The sequence below is a fragment of the Pseudorca crassidens genome, chromosome 9, assembly GCF_039906515.1.
Source record: "Pseudorca crassidens isolate mPseCra1 chromosome 9, mPseCra1.hap1, whole genome shotgun sequence".
In the NCBI taxonomy this organism is placed as follows: Eukaryota; Metazoa; Chordata; class Mammalia; order Artiodactyla; family Delphinidae; genus Pseudorca; species Pseudorca crassidens.
Window position 1 is genome coordinate 15,386,042 of NC_090304.1, and position 15,744 is coordinate 15,401,785.

At 53.4% G+C, this 15,744-nt stretch overlaps 1 long non-coding RNA gene across 1 annotated transcript; it reads right to left on the reverse strand.

The window, feature by feature from the left end:
- Positions 1–766: 766 nt before the first annotated feature.
- Positions 767–10,477, reverse strand: LOC137231242 (uncharacterized). Its single transcript, XR_010946416.1, has 3 exons — positions 10,375–10,477; positions 2,667–2,733; positions 767–1,038 (listed from the first exon to the last, which is right to left on the reverse strand). It is a non-coding gene; the product is annotated as an uncharacterized lncRNA (long non-coding RNA).
- Positions 10,478–15,744: the final 5,267 nt, after the last annotated feature.

Genomic DNA, 15,744 nt, shown 5'->3' on the forward strand with positions numbered 1-15,744 from the left:
TTGGTGTAGAAGAGGCTGGCAGGCAAACCTCGCAGTGGGCAAGCTCCTGGCCTCCAGAGCTCCAGCCCCATGTGCAGCCCCTGGAAGCACCCTCTCCTCCAGCCAGGATATGTGTTCGCTTCTATTACTGGCCAGTGTATAAACAGTCAGAACGCCTTGCCAGGAGCTGCCGTTTACCCTTTAAGGGAATGAACTTGTTTCATTTGGGGAGTTTTAAAAAAAAGCTTTCCGGGCTTCCCTGGTGGCGCAGTGGTTGAGAGTCCGCCTGCCGATGCAGGGGACACGGGTTCGTGCCCCAGTCTGGGAAGATCCCACATGCCACGGAGTGGCTGGGCCCGTGAGCCACGGCCGCTGGGCCTGCGCGTCCGGAGCCCGTGCTCTGCGACGGGAGAGGCCACAACAGTGAGAGGCCCGCGTACCGCAAAAAACAAAAAATAAAAACAAAAAAAGCCTTCCCAGACAAAAGCCCTCCCATCACAGCCCAGGGGTCTCCGTCAAGCTTGCTCATGCCCTTGACACAGCAAAAAGTTCTGATCACACCTACTGAATATATTTATTCATTTATAAATAATAATCATGCATTACTGTACTAATGTATTATGAATATTATCAAACAGGCACAAAAATATAAAGTTAAGTTCAATTAAGTCAGATTAAAATAATATTTTTAAATGTTTTAATAAGTGTGAATGGTTTTATGCCATCATCGCTAAGATCGCAAACCAAAACTCTATACTTAGAGTGAGGCTCATTACTAATAATAGTGGATATAAATTCTTATTGCAAATTGTCTTCTCACTCATATATGGACTTTGGGGACCACTTTCTCTTTAGACCCAGCTGGATTATCACAGTGTTTGCTTCTCTGGTGGCTGTCGGAGCAGATGCCAGGGAGTGAATTCGAGTGCGTGCATTATGTTCAGAGTTTCTTCCTTTTTCGTCCCTCTTTTTCCTGCTTTCTTTTTAAGTCTTCTGTCCACTTGGTGAAAAATCACTTGAAGGGTATTCTTATCTAGAAATCTGCTGAACTGGTCTCACCTGAAGAGAAAAGTTCTTCAAAATGCTGACAGCAAAGGAAAAGGCCGGCTGACAGCCCAATCTTCCATGCAGTAATGTTTGACATAAAGACCAAATATGGACATCAGTGTCAATCTAGAAATAGTGGGAAAACTGAATTCTTTTCCTTTTTTCTTGGATGAAATAGAAATAACAATTTTTAATATTCCTTTCGCCTCAGAGAATTACCTTGCACACCTCCTGGGGTGTTTGCACCCCACTTTGGAGACCTCTGCGTCAGGCTCCGCACCGCCCCCCTCGCTCCCTAACCATCTCTGTTGCACACAGGAGCTGGCGGAGCTTACGAATATGTGGGTTTGATCAAGTCACTGCCCCTTCCTTGCACCTTATGGGCCTTCCATGGGTCTTGGGGACAAAGTAAAACTTCTTATAAGATCTGGCTGCTTCTCCCATTTCCCCTGCATTACCGCCTCCCCCATCCTGTCTCATTCTGCCTCTGCCACGAAGGCTTCCTGGGGCCCCTTGGTACAGTCACCCATCTCCACCTAAGATGACATGTGGCTGGCTCCCTCTCACCCTTCAGGTCTCAGTTCTAAGGTCACCTCTCGAAGAGGCCAGGGTCAGCCCCTCATCTAAAGATTATTCATCTCCCCTCCCTTCCACCATTATTCTCTGTCTCCGTGTTCCTTCATAACCTTTAAAGCATCAATCACACATTGTCACTATGTCAATCTGTTTGTGGACTCTGCTGTCTCTTCTACCAGATGACAAGCTTGGGGGCCACCGGGGAGCCCCCATGTCCACCTTTTTCACTACTATGAGCTCAGAGCCCAGCATGGTCCCTGGTGTATGGTAGGTGCTCGCTAAGCAAATGAGCAATGAAATGAATGAATATGTCTGGGTGAAACTACAAGTGTTTTCTTCGATCGGGCTTGTATCCTGGCCACCACTAGAAGCTCCACGACATGGGGAACCGGCTTCCCCCTCCCCGGCCTCAGGCCTCTCCAGCCTCCCTTACGCCGGGGAGGCCAGATGTACCTGTACCCATCCATGGTGCTCAAAGAAAGCCTGGAGTGGTGTTCCAGGGCCAGAAGAGGCTATGAAGAGTGAGGTGTCCACTCCCCTCCTTTGAGGGCCGAGAAGCCAGAGTATCAGAGAGGGGTAGGGTTGAACCTAAAGACACACAGCAAGGGCAGAACAGAGAGCGCCGCCCGGAGCTCAGGTGAAGAGATAGTAGGAGTTTTCTTGGCTCCGGGGACTGAGGCAACCGGGAGACGTGTAGCTGTTGAGGGCAGGGGTGCCATCGCCTGGGCTGGGCCCCTGCATGAGGCAGGGGCTGAGGCCTGGCTTCGCCCTCTCTGGGTGCTGGAGTTTGTGCTCACAGGACCCTCCTGAGGCCCTCGTGGGGTGTGCCCGCAGCCTGGTCAGAGAAGCACAGATGAGGCTCAGAGACGGGTCTAAGCTCACACAGGCGGTACATAGTGGAGTCTGGACCACACCTGGGTCTGTCCATGCCCGAGGTGACGCCCCTCTCCCTCCCCGACCGCAGCCCCTCTTTGTGAGCCCGCGTTAGGAGGCTTTAGCAGAGCTGGATCGCCCTGTGATTCGCTTGTCCTCAGCACACAGGGAGGGACAGTTGTGGGCCTCACCTGGGTGTTGGCAGGCGCAGCTCCTCCCTGGGCACCGACCCCAGCTTCTCCCGCTCAGCGCTTGCCTCTGAAAAGAAATGAAATCTGACCCTATGGGAAAGCTTAGAGAGAAAGCAGGAAAAACATCTCTCTTTTCAAGAAACAGACCCAAAGGGACCCTGTTTCACCAGTTTCCTTGACAGTCTCTGGTGAAGTGAAGCTCTTTAATATGTTTTTAAAGAAAACTGAAGCCCAGGAGAATGACTGGGGTGGGACGTGGTGGGGACCATTTCTAAACACCTTCCCCTTTTGGGGTCTCAGCTACTTCTTTACCATGAAGGGGTCAGCCTTCATCACCCAAAGCCAACAGCACGGGCCTCCCATTTCAGAAGTTTAGGCTCAGAGGATGGGCTGGAAGGTTCCCCAAAAGTGGGGACTTGATTTGGGTCTTGAAGGATTTGCAGCAGAAAAAATGTTCGAGTGGTCACACAGGTGGGCAGGCCAGGGCCAGGTCTGGGGAGGCAGCCTGGGTCTGACTGCAGGGTAGGGAGGAGGGAGGGGGGAGGAGGGAGGGGGAGGGGAGGGAGGGGAGGGGAGGGGGGAGGGGGAGGCTGTCGGAAGGGAAGGGGGAGGTATGATAGGAAGATCCTCAAACCGGGAATCAGGACACCTGGGTTCCACTCCCAGCTCTGCCGCTGACTTGCTGGGTGATGTGGAGTGGGGTCTCTGCCCCTTCCCAGGCCTCAGTTTCCCAGTCAGCAAAACCGGTGGGAGAGGTTTAGACTGAGTGAACCCCAAGCTGGCCTGGGCCAGGTGTGGCTCTGATAGCCACGCCCCCTCCCCACTGGGCGCCCTCCTGCCTATCTTTAGCTGAGGCCGCAGGTGTCACACGACTTCCCAGGTCTCTCCCGGTGGCGGCTTGCTGTCGGGCCCCACTAATCCCCCTTAAACCCACATCTTCCTGGCTGCTGTCGCCACGAGTGGCCTTCGGGAGCCTCCGCTCCCTGGAAGAGAGGACTCTGTGACTTGGCAGGGCTGAGGGGGGCAGGCCAGAGGCCTCCAGGCCATCTGTTCTTCAGGCTGGGTCCCAACACAGAGGCCATTCAGCGCTCTCTGCCTGTGTCTCTCCACCTCCCCGGGCCCAGGCCTGAGCAGATGGCCGGCTGCCACCCCACCCCGGAGGCTGGGGAGCCTTGAGGCCCAGCTGGAAGCCGGGGGCGGTGAGGTCTGCCCTCTTCTTACAGAAGTGGTCGTCGCCCGATGCCAGGTCCTGGGCCCCTACCTCACTGGGCCTCTGTTGCCAGGCCTGGCGCCCTCCTCACCACCCCCTGCCCAGCCAGCCCCACCTCTAAGCATTCAGAGAAGCACCATGAGGGTGAGGCCACACCCTCAGACACCACCCAGGCCCGTCCCCTGGGGCCACAAAGAAGGCACCAGCCACCTGCCTGAGGCCACAAGTTCCTCAAAATTTAAGCCAAGACCGAACCCGGGTGAGCCTCACCGCCTCACAGCTGTGGTCCTCAGTCTGCCTGGGCCTCAGGTTGACTTGGGGTGGGGGGCGGTGGTTAGATTCTGACTCAGAAGTTCTAGGGAGGGCCCTGTGAATCTGCATTCTTGATAAACTTCCCAGGCAATTCCCAGAAGGCCTCACAGGTGCTGCCATCCTGGTTGTCTCCCCTGTTTATTTCTAGCCTGAAGGGCAGTTAAAGTTCTGTGATGTAGGCAAGTCGTTATTCCCATTTCACAGGTGAAGAAATTGAGGCCCCAAAAAGGCACACAATTTCACAAAGTAAATTTCACACAGTAAGGTCCTTCCAGAGCCAGGCCTGGTACTGAATACTTCTGCCTCCTTAGTTAATGGGTTTTGGACAACAGTCCCCTGCCATCTCCCCAGGGGAGAGTAGGAATGGCCCTGAGATACTCCCACCGCTTCTTCCCTCTACCCACTTATAACACTTAAAGCCCGAAGTCCTGGAAAGATGATGGTGTCTCCCTCGATCCCCAGTGCAACCCTAAATAAAAACAACACTAAACTCTAAAATAGCTGTAAGGAAATCCCATGATGACAATAGTACTTTGCATTTTTTAAAAATTTAAATTCTTTAAAAACACCTCCCCTCATTTGATGGCCCACTTCTGTGGTGCCTGGAGCAATATCCTCCCTTCCTAAGAGATGACTCACTGTCCCAGGTGCCCTTTCTAATGTGGGAGTCTGGGCGAGGGGCCAGTCAGCCACTGAGAGCTGCCCTCTCATCCCTGAGCCTGGTCCCTCCCCACCTCCCCACCTCCCCCAGTTCCACCCAATCTCCTCCCCCCAGAGCTGGAATGAACTCACCAGGGAAGCCTGGCATCTATCTCAGATGGGCCCTGGCAAGGCAGAGTCTCATTGATGAGGACTTGAAATGTATGCCTCTCATATCCTTGACCATCAGGCTTCTCTTCCTGTGGGGCTTTGAGAGAAAGGCCAGGCTCCCTCCTCACCCCTCTGTGGAAAGGGCTCTTCCCTTTAGAGAGGGGAGAGAAGGGCAGTCCTGCCAGGGGTGAGGCCCAGAAGCTGCCCTCTCTCCGCTTGGGACCACTGGCGTTAGCTGGTACCGGAGTATGGAGAAGCCAGGAGGGACCTCAGGCTCTATGAACCTTACTAAACTAAAACAGGACCTATATTCTAATCTTACCTTATAGGATTATCCAAAGATGAAAGGAAATAGTACACACAGACCCACACACAGACACACACAGATGCACAGAAGGCATGTAGCACAGAGCCTGACTCGCGGTAAGTATTCAACACACTGTCCTTATTGTCGCTATGAACTAGAGTGACATCAGAAGAAAGAACACTGTAACAGGAGTCAAGGAACCTGCTTTCTAACTGGGGCTATGCCACTAATGGGTAGGTGGTTTTTAGCAATTCCCACAGCCTCCCTGGGCCTCAGTTTGCCCATCTGTAAAATGAGAGTGTGGGGCCAGAAAAGGTCTCTAGTCCCTTCCAGGGCCGACTCTCCCTCACTCCACCACTTTCCATAGCTCCCATTTGTCCTTCCCAGCTTAGTTAAATGTCACCATTTCTAAGAAGCCTTTCCCAAGAGCCCTAAGCTATGTGCCTTTCCAGGCCCCGCCCCCCAGCACTGCATTCCTCTCACTGGCCCTGTGTAGGGAGACTATGTCCCTCCCATGATGATTCCCACAGCAGCTGTGTGTGCCACCTTGACCTCTGATTTGCAGCCCCAGGGAGAGTCATGGGATTGTTATTTCCCCTGGGCCGGTATTAGTCCTTCCACTTTATAGGTGAAGACACTGAGTCCTGGGTATTAAACAACCCAAGCGGCGCAACTCAGGGAGCCTGGGAGTCCCAGAGCCTCAGCCTGCTTTTCTGTAGTGACTCAGGGCTTTGGCAATCATTACAGCAGCGATCACTCCTTAAATTGGGTACTTTTCACTGTTGACGCCACTGCTGCCAAGGGGGACTTCTTTTTTTTTTTTCTTTTCAGTTTGCATTCACCAGGCGGGGGAGGAGGGTTGAGTGTGAAGCAAAGCAGAAGGGGAAAGAAAAAGAGATGGGGTGGGAAAGCTGGACAGAGCAGAGAGGCCAGGGTGACTGTGGGCTGCCCTGGACCCCTGGTGAGGGTGAGGGAAAGTAGGAGAGGGGCTGCGGGGTGGCGACAGCCGGTATGGGGTGTAATTCAGAGGGTAGCTGCACCCACTGGAGGTGCTCATCTGGCTCCCTGGACTCCAGGGATTAAAGCCTGGGCCGGGGCAGCTGGGTGTGTATAGGAGAGGGGCAGCCGAGACCACCCCTGCTCTCACAGTCTCCCCTCATACCCCCCCCCCACACACTCCCTGCACTCCTCAGACACCCACCACGTGCTGGCACTGTGCTAGGCACACAGGTACAGCAGTAAACAGACACAGTCCGGCCTGGAAGTAGCTCTCAGCCGGCCACAGGCACTCAGAACCTAGGTCTCAAATCCACCAGTGCCTTAAGAGAGCTGCTGTGGTTGGCTTGGGGGTCTTTGGGAACCCAGACTTGGGCTAGAGTATGGGAGGTGCAGGTGAGAGGTCAGGAAGGAATTTCCAGAGGAAATTCTAAGAGAAGCATGAGCAAGAGCCAGCAGATGAAGACTGGGGCGTGGTGGGGGAAAAGCATCCCAGCAGAGGGAACAGCACATGAGACGGATCCAGACACAGGACACAGCAAAGCACAGGAGGGCAACTGAGAGTAGTATCTACTCAGATGTCTATCTCCTCCATCAAATTACAAGCTTCTCTAATGCAAAAATCACTCGTTTTATGTATGTATATTCCTATATTCATTTTAGCTGGAACAATATAAGTTCATTTAAAATCTTGCAAAATGAAGTGGTAGGTCTATGACGGTCTTTACCCTTGGGCTGCTGGGTACCGCTGCACAGACTGTGCACTGCAACACTCCCTCCACAGTAGGATTAATACCCATTGGTTCTGCTCTGCATTGTCATTTATTAGTAAATATTCTCAATACGCTTATTAATTTCCCTCTCTCTCTCTCTTATAGAATAAGGTGCTGGGAATACAATGGCGAGTGAGACAAATGACGTTTCTATCCTCAAAGAGGGTATATTCTAGAGGAGGCAGATAAAAGAAACAGATACATTTTTAAATGGAAAGATAATCTTAGATGGTGACACATGCTATAAGTGTAGTGAACAGGGGAAGCAGTTAGGTGATAGGGGTCAGCTGTGATTTGGTGGCTGGGAAGACTCTCCGAGGTGACCTATCAGATGACACCAGTGGTAACAGAGAGAGAGGCAGCCATGGGAAGGCTTGATGGGAACAGCATTCCATGTAGAGGGAATGGCATGTGCCAAGGGCCCAAAGTGGAAACAAGTTCAGTGGATACAAGAACTAGGAAGGTGGTGGGGGAATTCCCTGGCAGTCCAGTGGTTAGGACTCAGCGCTTTCACTGGGCCTGCTGCGGGCCCAGGTTCAATCCCTAGTCAGGGAACTAAGATCTCGTAAGCTGCACAGTGTGGCCAAAAAAAAAAAAGAACTAGGCAGGCGGAAGCAGTGTGGGTGGAGCAAAGGGAATGAGAGGAGGGCAGAGGATGCAGGGCCACCCTGGCTACAGTGATGAGTCCGGATTTTACTTGACGCAGCAGGGAAAACCACGTTTCCTAATCTCTGGTCAGCTTTTTCAAAGCTCTCTTGGACTGCTGAGTGGAGAGAGAGCTGGAGGATGCAAAGCTAAGAGCTGGGGGACCAGTTCGGAGCAGTCCCAGTGAGAGCTGATCTTGCCTGGGGTTAGGGTTGGGTAGCACGTTAGGGTAGGTGCTGGTAGCTGAGTTGAACTCGTACTGCTCTCAGTATGAATAACAACAATAATAAGATGATTCATGAGCAAAGCACTTTTACAGCCACTTTTCTCACCTTGTGTCATGGACAGGGCGCTAGTAATAGGCCCATTTTCAGCTATGTAAACTGAGGGCTCAGAGAGGTGAAGAGTCCTGTTGAAGTTCTCATGACCTGGAGGGGACCCACAGGAACTCTCTCATTGCCTCAAGATCCCCACTGACACCTACTCTCCCTGTAGGCCTGGCTGGGGTCAGATGTCCTTCCCTGCCCCAGGACTGTGGGAGCAGCCAGGCGGAGTGGTCTTCTGTTTACTGCCTTGGGCTGAAAATACATTTTAGCAATTGGCAAAACACACAAGCTGCAGCTCAACATGCTTAGATTGGTAAATGCACACTGTGCCCTTCTCTTAATATAAGGATATAAAACAATAATTTATTCATACTCAGAAACCAGAACACTTCCTTCTGCCAAGGTCCTCCTGCAACCCCTTCCTTCAGCCCCGCACCCACAGAGGGGCTCCCGGAATGGCCCGGGCAAGCAGTGGGCAAAGGGAGCTCTGTCCTGGGAGTTAGAGTGGAGGGGCACACTTTACTGAGCACCTACTGTATGCTGGTCCTTAACTATTTCTCATCCAATTGTCAAAATAATCCTGTAAAAGGGCGATTAGGAAACAGGAGACTTAGAGACTAGGAGCGTTATTTATCTACACAGTGGAGATGATAACATGGATAGAGTCCATGAAGTTGCCCAGCATATAGTAAGTGCTCAATAAGCACTAACTAGCTTCATGAGACTAAGGTTGCCATTGTCCCTCTTTGCTAATGGGAAAACAGAGGTGCAGGGATGCTACAAATTTGCCCAGGGTCACATGGATGGGAGTTGGCAGTGCCAGAGCCAGGGCTGTAGACTTCTGAAGCCAGGGTCTGAAGACTGTCACCAAACATTCAATCCATCTCAGGGTTGCACCCTCCACCTCAAATTCACCCAGTTCTGGGAGAGGCCGGCTGTGTGCCAGCCTGAGGGTGGCTGTGTGAAGATGTCAGCCACAGAGCCGCCATCCCAGGGATGTGGCTTAATGGGGGCAGACAGATTACAGAGCAGTGTGTCAGGTGCAGTCACCAGGTGCTCCCAGGGCTGGAAGAGACAGCCTTGAAGGCTTCCTGGTACCTGAGTGATGCAGGGGGCGGTGTGCTGGGAAGGACCTCTCAAAAGTGAGACTGCCTGGAGGATGGAAGGAGGGCATTCCTGGCAGAAGGCCCAGCCCCGGCCAAAGGCCAGGAGGGCTGAAGCACTGGAGTGTTTGGGAGTAAGGCAAGGTCGGTTCCTGGGGGTCTGGGCGTGGTCAGGAGTGTGGGGCAGGGCGTGGCGTGCTGATCCCCACTCACCCAAACAGCCACCGTGTGCCCTTGGCGCCAACTGCTCGAGGAACACCAGCCTCCCAGCTGCAGCGCTGCTTGTGTCGAACCCCTTCCTCAGGCCCCGGATGGGGAGATCCACCCTATCCCCAGCATCTCCGCACTTGAACCCTAAATGGGGTACCAGAGGCCACAACTGATCCGCGGTGGTTATAAAGACCCCTTGTGGGGTACCAGGGGAAAACGGTGGGTTTTGGAGCTGACAGATTTGCGGCCTGGAATTCTTGGTGCGTGAAGCCAGCCCTCTCTGGCCCTCAGATCCCCATCTATAAAATGGGCCACGTCGCAGATGTTTGATATGCAAGCACGGGTCTTGCACCCACAGGTTGCCCAGCCTGTTGTTTGTTCTCTCTCTACCCCAACTCCGAGTGAGGGTGGGGAAGGACGGACGGGCGGCGGTGAGTGGGGCTGGGGAGGCCCTGGCTCAGCCTCCGGGGGCCAGGCGGACTGGGGGGATCTGCCTCTGCGGGACCCCTCCTCCGGAGCGGAGGGCTGTACCCAGCCACGCAGGGGTTAATCTGCCTCCCAGCCGCAGGCTCGGCTGTGGGAGGAGACGAGCGCCGGGTGAGGACTCCGCTGCAGGCGCTCCTTCCACCCGCGCCCCGCCCAGAGCCCTGGCGCCCCGGAGCGTAGCCTCCCCGCCGGCAGAGCCCCCCGCCCTCCAAGTACGGGCGGCGGCCGCGGGCGCCCTGAGCCTCGGGCACGCGCAACCCTCCGCTCCTCCTCGGAGCAATTACATAATGATGCCTCCCGAGCGGTGCGCCTTTGTTTCTGCGATCCGCCTCGGCCGCGCCCCGCGAGTATTAATAAACCGATCACTCAGCACGCCAGGCTGGGCTTTATTTGTGTTGATTTGGGTAGGGACACCTCCGAAAGAATAATAAACACGGCCTGCCGCCTCCCGTGGGAAACAGGGCAGCGGGCTCCCCACCTCTCCCACCCCAGTCCCAGCCCCTCTAGTCAGAGTCCCTTCCCCTCCTCACCTTGGTCAGCAGTCTGGTCTCAAGAAGGAAAAAAGAAGAAAAAAAAATTCAGAACGAAAAACTTGGGGTTCCAGGTCCACCTCTTCCACTTCCCTGGTAGGTGCTATCTGGCAAAGAGAGACTCGTTACTCTTACCTGAAAAATGGGCCGAATAATACCAAAGTGTCAGTTTAGATGAGAAAATCTAGGAATTTAGTTTGCTTTGCAGACTCTAAAGCAGTGGTTCTCAAACACTCTAGCTCGACTCAGAATCACCGGGAGGGCTGGTTGAAATGCAGATTGCGGCCCCGGCAACTCTATCCCTTCAGAGTTTCTGATTCTGTGTGTCTGAGGCGGGACCAGGTATTTGCTTTTTTTTTTTTTTTTACATCTTTATTGGAGTATAATTGCTTTACAATGGTGTGTTAGTTTGTGCTTTATAACAAAGTGAATCAGTTATGCATATACATATGTTCCCATATCTCTTCCCTCTTGCGTCTCCCTCCCTATCCCACCCCTCTAGGTGGTCACAAAGCACCGAGCTGATCTCCCTGTGCTATGCGGCTGCTTCCCACTAGCTATCTATTTCCTGCAAACCTGCTTTGAGAACCACTGCTCAAAAGCCATTTATAAATTACCCTTATAAATGTAAAGGTGATACCCTTGCCCCAAACTTGGATGACTACACTGGGGACAGGGCAGGCCAAGGAGGACCAGCCATCCCTGCCCAGGTCAGCAGCACAGCCAGAGCCGTCTGGGGCACTGGGCCTGGGCTTCCAATCCTGAGCTCACTGATCTCTGGGTTGTGGCCTTGAGCAAGTTATGTAACTCAGTGGGCCTCAGTTTCCTCATCTGTAAAATGGAGCTAATAATGGTACCAACATCATGAGATTTGTTAAGGTTAATACATGTAAGGCACCTAGACCAGGGCCTGGCACATGGTAAGGGCTCAGGAAGCTGTCTATTGAGAAGATGATAGAGCTCTCTAGGGTGTGGTACCCAAGGGGCCTAGCATCCCCTTGGGCAGGAGGCAGGTGAGGTGCTGCTCACGGCCCTAGCTGGCTACCCAAGGCCCAAGGTCCTGACCTCGCAGCCCAGAGTGGCTGCTCTATACTATCACTGTAAAGGGGTTTGGGGGGGCCTCCCAAGCTGAAGATCCACTCCCTGCTGTTCCCCCCCCCCCATAGCAATTCTTTTTGGTCAGGCAGGGCTCAGCACTTTCAGAGAGCCTGAGGCTCTTATCTGACTTGCAGCGGTGTGAGCTGTGCCCACAAGGGAAAGTCCACACTCTGTTCTGAGTTTTGGAAGCTGCCTCTCTCACACCAGCACCGAGCAACAGGTGTCCTGGGCCCCCAGACAGTGACCCCACCGCCCCAAGCCAGCTGGTGGAGGCTGGCTTTCCCAAAGGCAGTCACATGCACCTCCCTGTACCGCCACTCACCGCCACTGTCGCCTGTTCATTCATTCATTGGGTCAGTGAACATTAATTGAGCACTTACTGTGAGCCAGGCTCTGAGCTCAGGACTTACAGGTTGTGCCTCACTTAATCCTCCAAGTCCCCTGTGCCTCAGCATGATTTTTCTCTCTCCATTTGACAGATGAAGAAACTGAGACTCAGAGAGGCTGAGTAACTCGACTAAGGCCACAGATCTAATAAGCAGAATTAGGGCCTTGACCCTAGATCCAGGTTGGTCTAATTCCCAAGTTCTGCTCTCACCTGCCCCCTTGAGTTCTCCCCCGTGGAAGCAGAAAAGGGCTGGCTGTGGTCCTCTGGTCCCAGAGCTGAGTTGTCACGTCTTTCCTTAGAAGGGCTGAGCCTCCCTGCTTCCACCCGCATCCTAATGGGTTGTCTGTCCCACAGGTGAGGAGCTGCTTGACATTCTGCGGTCCTGGAGCAGCAACAGCAGTGGTGGGGATGATTCATAGGTGGGAGGGGGGTGGCGGAGGGAAGGAGGCCTGGACAGTGTCCCTGGCGTGGAGGCAGGGGCCGGGCAGTGTGGGGGAGGCCTGTCTCAGGGTCCCTGAGCTCCCAGCAGCTTCTCCCAGTCCCCAAAGCTGTGCTCAGCCTGGGCCCACTGGAATTGGAGCAGAAAGACCCAGAGGTCTTCTTACCAGACAGGCTCACAGGGAAGGAAGATGCTCTAGAGGAAGTGAGGGGAACCAGCATAGGGAAGTGGCAGGAGTTATGAAAGCCCAGCTCCTCTGCTTCACGCTGTGTGCTGGGACAGTGGCTCTTTCGGCCTGGGCCAAAAGGATGCTCCTTATGGCAGTTTCCACCACCTCCTGGCTTGACAGATTTCACCCCAGAGCTGCTTTCCCAGTTTACCAAGCACTGGCACCTGCGAGGCCCTCTCCCTCCCTCCTTCTTCTGGGCTTCCTACGAATAATGTCAGCAACAGTTGTCTACTATGTGCCTTCTCTTTGCTAACAGCTTAACATGCATCCTCTCTCTTAAACTCCCAATAACCTCTAGGAGATAGGCTCTCCTATTATTCCCATTTTACAGACCAGGAAGCTGAGGCTTAGAGAAATGAAATCACTGGCCCATCCCTAGGATTTGAACCCAAGTCTGTCAGCTCCAAAACCCCTGGGCTCAACCACCACAGGCTTCTGACAACATCTTTTTCCTCTACACGCACCGCCAGCCCCAGGGAGGGGTCCCTGGTAAGACCTATCCCCTGTCCCTAGCCCCAAAGACTAGGCCAAACCCCCACTCCCCCCAGCCTCTCTCCTTATCTCTTGGGTGCCAACACTAGTCCCACTGCTGGCATCTTTGAAATCTGATTGCCTCTGCATTCTTCCCCAGGGAGTCACAATCCACAAGTGGTTTCTAGCCACAGACACGGGCATTCCCTGTGCCCACTCCACCTTCCAACACCCACCTGCACGGGCACACACACAGACACACAGCCGCAAAGGAGGTGCTGCCGCCCCTGCTGGCTGGAACCTGAGCAGATGGAGGCCCAGCTGCTCCCAGGCTCCTGTGGGAGGCAGGAGGGGAGTGACCCTCGCCCAGCCACGGGTCTGGGCTCCACCTCCACCCCACCCCCACCCTCCTGGGGCTTTGAGGGAAACATTTCACAATAATGAGAATCACAATAATCATGATAATAATAGGAATCAGCATTTCCAGTCTGCAAACGCTTTGCATCTCATCACCTCACGTGACTCTCACAAGCCCGTTCTTCAGGAGCAGCAGAGGGTGCCACAGCTGGTTAGGAGCAGAGCCAGGGTCCTAACCCCCTTCTCTCGCCCTCTCAGTTAATGTTCCCTGTCCTGCACTGTAAGTAATGATGACACCTCATGGCCACCACGTGTCAAGCACCTATTCTTGCCTAGATTTGGGGAGCACTTTACAAATGTCAGTTTTTATCCTCTTTACATTATGTCCAATGTAGAGATGAGGTGACTCAGAAATGTTAACGGCAGAATGGCAGTCTAAGGAATGTTCTGAAGTAGAGGCACATCACTTTAGAAAATCATATAGGAAGGACGAGAACAGAGCTTTTAATGGGCTCCTTAGGGAAAGTGGACGCCAGGGGTAATGGAGAATGTCTCTTCCTTCTCCTCCGGCCCCCCAAGCACTTTGGCTGTTACTGCGAGTTGTTTCCATTGCTGGGCTTGACTATCTGTGTGTGCATCTGTCTCCCAGGAGCTATAAGCTCTTCAAGGACAGGGACTGGGGCCCCAACAGCCAGCACCTCGCCTGGCGCACGGGAAGGGCCCAGTCAACATTGCCTCCTTCGTGAAGGATGATGGGACAGCTTGTGCTCACACCCTCCCATCTGATGGGCTTGGGAGACAAGAACACAGGATCAAGTCATCCAGCGCTCAAGGTTTATCCACATCAAACACCACCTAAGGCATGAACTCCTCCTGTAGCACCCTCATCAACTCTTCCTTGGCTTCTGCTTGCATGCTGCTAGTGACAGGGTGCTCACTACTACTAAAGCAGCCCCTTCTGTGTTGGAGATCTCGGAGCGATGGTTATAAAGTCCCTCCGTCTATTGATAAAAGTCAGGCTCAGGTATATCCAATAGCCACACCTAGGGGAGCATTAGTTGTGTCTCCTAGTCAGGGGGGCAATCAGGGGTAACACTGCACACAAGTGAGGCTGGTGCCTGCCCTTCAGCAACCCAGAGCCCAGAATGCTGGGGAGGCAGAAGGAGTAACAAATGAATTCATCATCCCTGCTTGTGCCAGCTCTGTTAAGGCAGTGGGTTGAGACTCTAAATTGTCACAAAGAGTACTATCAAGCCCTGAGACTTCAGTCAGGTGGATTTGGGGTCTGTGCTTCACCCAACAAAGCTAGGAACAAGCCTGATTTGCAGTCATATTCATTCACTCATTCATTCATTGTTGGCCGTCACTGGCTGGGAGTAGGGATGGTGGCACTGTGGGCCACAGCACTGCCTCCGGATCAGAGTTGTTACCTTGGTAATCAGACAGCTAACCGTCACCGGGTGCTTACTATGAGCCAGGCACTTCCTGTTTACTTCTGTGCGAAGGGCATAGCCTCTCCTGCCCAGTCACAGCTTCGGGGAGGGCAATGGGAGCCTGCCTGGCACGCCAGCCCTGAGCACCTGGTACAGTCAGCGCCCAATAAGCGTGAACTGCTGCCATTTAAATCTCCACAACCATAGGTGCTCCTACTATTGGCTGCCCCCAGTTTGCACACCGAGAAAACCAGACACCTAGAGGTTGTTACTTGCCCATGGCCACACAGTGTCCAAAAGGCTGAGCCAGGATTTGGACCTGGGCAGTCTGCTTCCAGAGCCTGCTTGATCAACTCTTAAGGTACGGGTAGAAGCCTGGGGAACCACTCACCTTTCTCTGCCCCCTTTGCTTATCTTGTGAAATGGAGCTTGTCGTCAACCTCGCCTTCCTCTTTCCTCCAGCCCCCTCCCATTGTGACCATCAGCAAAGATAAAGAGATGCAGGTTTTCTTTTCTAGGAAGGAGGTTGGTGGGAGTTGGGGTGGGGAAACACATTACTAGTCACAAAGGATTGAAATGAGCTCAGAATCTTGTGTGGGGGGGATTGCTGTAGGAATCTAGTTGTTTTAGGCTGAAAGGCTCCCAGAGAGCCTCCAGGACCCCCAAACTCCATTCTTACCCCCCTTGCCCTCCACAGGATGTGCGGACACAAAAGGTCTTGCCACTGTGCCTCCTCCCTCCCCCACGTGCCAATGAGCCCCAGCTAAGATCTTTGTGCCTTGACAGTGCAAATTTGTAGCAACTTAGCTGAGGCTGGATTTTAGGATGGAGGATGAAGGTGCGTGTGTGTGTGTGTGTGTGTGTGTGTGTGGAGGGGGGGTGTTGATGGTGTCATGTTACTTGACAAAGTCACACCAAGCAAGGGAGGACTAGAAACGGTGAGCCTAGGCTGGAA